Genomic DNA, 7,503 nt, shown 5'->3' on the forward strand with positions numbered 1-7,503 from the left:
CTGTTGGCTGCGTGCAATTGCCATCGCTCCTCCTTGGGGTGATGAAACAGGAGACGACTTGGAGCCAGCTGTGCGGAGGCAGCGGCACGGCCCCGGGCACTGCTCCTGATCCCAAGCCCTGCTCAGGGATACCCAGCCAGCACCATCCTTCCCGTCCTGCCCAGCCTCCGACCCTCAGCGCTCAGAGCCAAGTACTGCTGCCCCATCACATTCCCATTTGCAGCCCCGAGGCCCATCCTGCACCCAGGCACCAAAGGACGAGGGCCACTCTCCCACTCCTGCCCTCTGGGTCAGTCATTAGCAAGAGCTGTTACGAGCCAGTGCCTCAGATTCTGCAGTATGGGTTGTTGTTGTGATTTTTATTTTTTTTAAAGGAATATATTGCACACATCTCAAGAAACCCCTCTAGGGTAAAATAAAAAAATATATATAGATGGCTAAAATAACAAATGAATCATAAAACTTAGAGATGGAAAAGGACTATTAGATCATCCAATTTATCTTGCTGTCTGCCAATACAGGTTTGTTCCCTGCAGACCGCTCCCCGGGGCTTTGTCTCGCCTTTCTGACTTAACTCCAGCACGCAGGGTCCTCTGCCACTTGCCTTCCTGTGATGCACAGTTAATGCTTTAGGCATCTTTGATAGGTTTGGGGCCAACTCCTTGCCTGAGGGGAGTCTCACCTGCACGGTGCACTGCCTGCAAATATGTTTACAGCTCCGTGAAGCGCCAGCCCTGCAGGAATGCGCCCCAGCTCCCGAACAGCACCCAGCTGCAGGGTGAGCCCACGGGCAACCAGGGGCCAGACCTTGTCCATGCTGGGAGCTGGGCCCCCAAGCAGGGCAGGGCTCCGTATGCATGGAGACAGTGCTGAGTTATCCTGAGTTTGAACTTGGATCTTTCCTTTTAATTATTGGTGATACGCTCCAACAGAACAAACAGACAAAATCAACCCTTCAGCTTCTCAGGTGGCTCTTTTAGCTACAGGGCAACTTTGAAAGCTGTTTCAGTTGCTGTTTTTGCTTTCATTTCTGCCGCTCCTTAAAACTGTCTGGATTTAATAAAAGTTAAACGTTTTCATAGGAGAATCAGGCGAGGTGGTTTGCGATCCTTTTATGTACAACATGTATATTACATTATTCAACAATTCAGGAATAAATTTCATCCCATCTCCCCTTTATTTATATATATTTATATGCTTTATAATGTAAAGATGGGCTGACAGCAAAGTCCAGGCACCGAGCAGCGCTTGGCCAGCTCCAGCATGCCAGCAGGGGCCACCAGGCCCAGAGCCCTTCCAGTGCTACAACCACTGCTGATGGAGCACATGCCTGAGGCAGCCCAGGTTTTGTGTGACACAGGGCAGGCTATGAGCAGGATTTAATGGACACAGCGCTTTTGGGTGGCTGACTATCACTGATCTTTATTTATAAAGCACTCACCCAGTTACTGAATCTGGCTTTTGCAGTGCGGGTTCAGCAGGCAGTATAATCACTGCTGTGTCCCAAACTGAGCTTTATAATTGCAGAGCCACAAATCACTTGCTATTACAAAAAACCAAACCCTTATTTGTAACAGGACAGTCAAGTACTTCCACTTAGTTCACAGGAACTGAACAGCATTACAAGCGTTGGAGAAGTTTGTTGGCTTGTTCCTCTGCAGTAACTAATGAAATATCGATAGGTCTGCATACCCTCATCCCAGAACTCACTGTGGTTAAATAAGGAAAATGAGCAGCCCCTCAGCTCAGACAAGCAGCAGTACTGCGGGGTTAGGGAAAGGGAAAAGCCAACATTTGATATACAAGTCCATCTGTAAACAATTGTGCTAATGCTTTAAAGATGATCAGCGTAGGCTTTTGGAGTTGAATAGGAAAACAACAGTTCTTGTTGGGAAAGAACTGTTTCAATCTTAAAATAAACTCTGTCAAAGGTCCAAGCCCCACATTTAGTTTCTGCTAAAAGAGAGTTTTACAAGATCCAATTTGAATAGACACGTTGAGCTCAATTACCTTGTAACTTCAAGTATCAGCTGCAGAGGAAGGGAGAAAAGAAATGTAAACACAACAATGAACGTCGATCAAAAAGAAACAGAAGTGAAGAAACGCGAAATCTTAGTGAGTCCACCTTTGTTTGAGGCCCAGAGCAAACAAACATCAGCAGCACAAGGGCACTGTGACAGGGCTTCAGTTAGAGGGTGATCTGAAATGTTTACCAAAAAAATTGAGGCTGGAAAACATGTGATTTTTACAGTAAGGATAACTGCAGAGCAGAGCCATTTCTCCTCCTTTAACAGAACGCAAAACAGACGTGAAAGTAACTCTCTCTGCTGGCAGAAATGCTTTGGGACTGCATGGAGGTTATGGAAAGAACACAGGAGGAAAAAAATCTGACTTTGGTGAAAGTGTTATTCTGAATTAATTCTAATTTCATTTAGTTGCTCTGACCTTCTATTTTCCTGAACAATTTATGCTCAACTCTGACATTAAAATGTCACTGAGTTTGCTAAAAATTGCTTTATTTAGAAATGTTTTTAATTAACTTTTTGAGCAAAGATCTATACATACATATATAGATCAGAACTCTAAACTGAAATGTCATCACTCCTGACGAAATGAAAACTGTTTTTACAACTTGAAGGGCACTTTCTGCTTTACACCAAAACCATCTCCTGCTTTTCCAGAGCTGCCAGGACAGCAGGCAGCCCGCAGCCATGCAGGTGAGGCTCCTCCTGCTGCCGCTTCCCCAGTTGCAGGAATGAAGTCACACAAGGTTCCTTGCAAGCGATTATTCACAGGATGAAAAATCAGTAATTGCATTAGGTCATTGCATTCATGGAGGATGAATGAAGACATTTCATATGTGCAAAATTAGTTTTAAATGTCAAAGTATTGCACAATTATTAGACCAGATTTGCTCATGAAAATATTTCTATATTAAAGATTCACCCAGACAAACGTCTCAGTGATGTGTACCCTGCTATAAAATGCATCATTTAATTATAAGAGCAGTCAAAAATAATGGTAGCCAGCAGCTAAACTGTGCTCTAAATCTGCTGCACAGAGATCTGCACATTTCAGTAAATATTGATAGGGCGAGAAGAGAAAGTCAGAGACAACACTTACACATCTGCAGATTTTCTTTGGTTCTCATTCATTGGTAAGTGTGCAGGTGACGCTGACACTCGTGCTACATGAACTACTTAAATAGGTCAACATCTTCCTCAGTGTGTGGCATTTTTCAGGGCATCTCCATTTGTTTTATTTCCACCTACTTTTGTGTAACTGCTAATTAATTTAGGAATCCAAAGTAAACTTGTCCTTAGGACACGTAACACTTCCATCCTAGCTGGCTTGTCTGTCTGCTGACTGAGCTCTCGTTAAGCTTATTTCAGCATCTCCTCCTTGCTAACACTGCCATCTAATGCTCAAACACTGAGCTCTCATGAGGAGGAAACAAGATTGTCTTTCACACATTGTTACCTTAGTCAAAATGCTGTTGAAAGCCATCCCTTCATCCATTCTAGAGCTTCTACCACTGTTAATAAGAACAAGCCAGGGGAGTAATAATGAATGTTTCCAGGAGACACCACCCAGGGTGAAGGGCTCTCATAGAAGGTGCAAGGCCTCTTCCTCTAATGGAAGGAGATGCAGCTTTGGGACTGAGAGCAGAGCAAGAAGTTTACTGGTTTGTTTGCACTGAGCCCCGGCGACGTTAAAGAGCTGGGGATTTTGAAGAGTGAAGAACCTGGAAAGTACATCCTCTTTGGAGAAGCCCAGAACTTTGTCGTAGTAAAAACTTCCTCGTCGAGCAAAAAGCTGACCATCCATGCCAAAGCAGGCCCAGACTGTTGGCTTGAGATGGGGCCTCTGCTCATGCTCCATCACCAGTTTCAAGGCTTGTGAAGAGTTCGGAGCCACAGAGCCCAGCTGAGCTGGGAGCTGATAGCCACAGTACTGAGTATTGCAAACTAGAGATAACCTCCACAGAAATAGAGGGGGGAAATCTCCAGAAGGAGCAGTATTATCTAAATCCAGGATTTTCTGTTCCACACTTCAGTTCTTTCAGTTCTGGACCAAGCAGGACTGCAATATATTTTGCTTTCATATTCAACACATGCAGAACAAATGTGAAGCTGATGCACCTGTCCTAAAAGATACAGCTCACTGATAGTAAGTACAGTAATAAACCTGAGAAGAAGTGATGAGGGAAGATACCACAGCCTTACATTTCTCTCTTTAAATGAAGAGATGCTGTACTTCTGAGTCTGTGATCAGAACAGGATCAGTGTGGCAGTCTAAAAAAGCATTAAGGACAAAATATCTTGTTGTGTAATACCATCCCCAACCCAGACAGCTCTCTGGAGTTACACACCAGCAGTTCCTATTAACTACTGATTTCTGCAGCACTTCTCACCACCCAGTCTTGGCCTCAGATTATCTACTGGTAATGAACCCCTAACTAAGAAAGCCACATTTCATACAACAGCCCTTGTCACAGATAACAGTGCATGTCAAGATGGGCGCTCTTGTAATTGGCATGTACTCAATCTGCATAATTGCACACAGCAATCATGCTGTTACATGTTTGGAAATGCTGGATCTCATTTTCTCTACTAATCCTAAAATCACATGAACATCTTCTGTAGGAGTTACTACTTTAGATGTTATGAATTAATATTAAGATGAAATTGAATTAAATGTACTGATTTTAATGTCATGAACACACTCATAACTATTTTTTCCCCTGAGAACCATCTGCAATTTAGAGACTTGCTAATCCTAATTAAATGCACTTTTCTTAAGTGTGTGCAAATGAACAGAGAAATCTGCTCAGTAACACACTTGCATATTTTCCTCTTTTGCTAAAAAGGGGAACAAGGAACTGCCTTGTGATTTAATATTAGATGTTCCTTGTATGAAAAAATTAATGTTGCTTCCTCAGTTTCAAGACATTTAGTTGTCTGAGTGTATTTTTACTGTTAACTCATTAAAAGTAGAGAAGGAAAGTCCCTCATACATCTATAATTAGAGCTACCACCCAGCCAATCTGGACAGGTTACACTGTAGAGAAACACCATTCCTCAGTTATGCATTCAGGCATTTTAGACAGTAGCTGAAGTCCTCCAGTGACACTGCTTGGAGGAAACCAACAGCCCTGAGCAGGATATCACACAAAACCAGCGACCATGAGATTCCCCATGGCACAAGGACAGAGATGAGAGCAGACCATTCAATCAGAAGCACTACTCTGCAGCCCCCCAACTAAAGCAGCTTTAATCGACACCAATAGTGAGAATACTCTCTAGACTTACTCACCATCTCTTTTTTGACTGTTTTGGCCTTCGCTCGCCAAAAAATAGCCTCAACCTTTTTCAATTAATCCAACTTACACTGGGTGTAACATCTCAGAGGAATGGGGAAATGTTTTAGCAACACTGAAGTTCACTAGTCATAAACAAACGAAGCATACTAACACTGGAAAAGTCTCCAAAATCCCTTGCCATTTAAAGACAAAACAGACTTGAAGCAAGCACCAGTTCCACATCTTTAAGAGATCCCCTCTTCAGGCAGCAAGTGAGATTTGCTCTCAAGTTTTACTTTCCATTTGGCATCTGGGGTAGCTCAGAAAATGGTAGGCATCTGATACCTGAAAGCTTACCTGAAACTACTAACAGGGAACAAAAGCATACTTGGAACACCAAAGGAAAAGCATAGTTAATGGTAAAGATGACTTGCAAAGCTCACATCTGTGCTTACACCCCCCGCCATGCTTCATTCAGCACCGCTCAGAAGTTTCTCAGCAGCACTGTTACCCTCAGCCCATTGAATGCCTTTAAAAGCCAGGCTCCACGAGCCTCTTTTGTACACCACAGACAGAACTCACCATTCTCAAAGCAATCCACAGATGACAGTTTTGTTAAGAGCACACTTTGAAGTTCTTGTTCTGCCCACCAGCAATGCTTTCACCAAGTCAAGGCATTAGTCTAGGCTCTCTCTACAAACTTGACCACAGCCACGAGTGCCAGTTCCAACACAAGACTCAGAAGCTCCAACTGTGAGGCCAGCAAGGCACTGGTCAGTCAGATACGTGCCTTCAACTGCCGTTTATTTATATAGGGGAGCCTATCTGATGAGCTCTCTTCAGGACAAATTGCCTTTGACAACCCTTTTCCAGCTATCTCACCCTCCCCCCCCAGTTCAATCTGGTTTTCAGATGTTGTCAGTGGAGTTACTGAGGTATGACATCTTACTCAGCTTCCAAGAACACGTCAGACCAAGAATTATTTCTTTCCAGAACATTTAAGCCCTTACAAATTCTAAAAGTTTTTTAAAAATATTGCTTAAAAAATTTTAATGCCCTCACCACTTATTACCATAATGAATGCATACAAAAACTCCATTTCTTCTCAGTTGTTTTCCTTCAAAGGGAAGAAACAAAAGATTTCTTCATTATTTTAAGAGTTCTCTATGCTTCAGCCAGATTTTCTGGGAAGTGACTCAGTATTTTCATAAGAGCAACTGAACAGACATGAGTTTGGGTTTGGTTACTGGCAGGTCCTCCTTCTCCCCCTCCCACGGGGGTCTGAATACGATGGAAAAGTCAAAGGAATACGAAATTCCAGCCAGCTAATTTCAACCTTTAAAAGCAAGACACAGAAACCAGTTTTGCAAAACACCAAGTCTATATTTACATCCACATGTAATAATATACTCAACTAAGGTGAAATACATTATAAATTAAATGAGTAATGTGTTCCTACTGCTTGACAACTTCCGGTTTCAACAATTAAAACAAAATGGAATGAAATAAATACATAGAAAGAAAAATCAACAATTTGTACCTCCATATATGCACTGTTACCTCCAAAGAATCATACAAAACCAGTAGTATCCCAGTAGTTAATACTGATGGGCAAAGTGTATTCCGAAGTACAGGGCTGTGCTGCCATGAAATAAACCTCCACGGTCATTTTTCCATTTAACCCTCAAGATCTCTACCAAAAAATCTTGAAGAAAACTGTACCAGCATGAAGAGAGATTAAAAACATCTTAGGTCTTTTTACTCAGACATCTTAATACAGCCCTGTACGTGTTTTAACCACAGAACCTTGTAAGGTACATAGATGATAGTTACAGCATGCATTCTATAGGACTCATTGGAAAGATCACGCAAAAAAATAGATTAACCATTTTCCAAGTGAATCAGTCTTCAAAAAATAGGCTATAAAAGTGCAAAACTAGGAAAACAAATCTAGATTATGTACATATGGCTCAGCTTATGAACAGAAGAAAGGTAAAATAGTGTACAATTTCCTGATACACAGCACTTCATTACATTGCCAGTTTACAGAGACGTTAAAATAAGGTCCCATATTGAGGAACTAAGACATACAACTGGAACATCTCAAGTTGCATAATGAAAAAACAAGAGTTTCTAGGTTTTGCTATTTTACATTTTGCTGTTTGAGGGAAGAGAGCAAAACAAGCAGTGCAAATTCTTTT

The 7,503-nt window shown here is 42.1% G+C and overlaps 1 protein-coding gene across 2 annotated transcripts in view; it reads left to right on the forward strand.

Moving 5' to 3' along the window:
* The window catches only part of DOK5 (docking protein 5), a 514,932-nt gene that overhangs the window by 223,188 nt on the left and 284,241 nt on the right, over nucleotides 1–7,503 (forward strand). The gene's annotated exons all lie outside the window — the stretch shown is intronic.

The sequence above is a fragment of the Lagopus muta genome, chromosome 16, assembly GCF_023343835.1.
Source record: "Lagopus muta isolate bLagMut1 chromosome 16, bLagMut1 primary, whole genome shotgun sequence".
NCBI classification, from domain to species: domain Eukaryota; kingdom Metazoa; phylum Chordata; class Aves; order Galliformes; family Phasianidae; genus Lagopus; species Lagopus muta.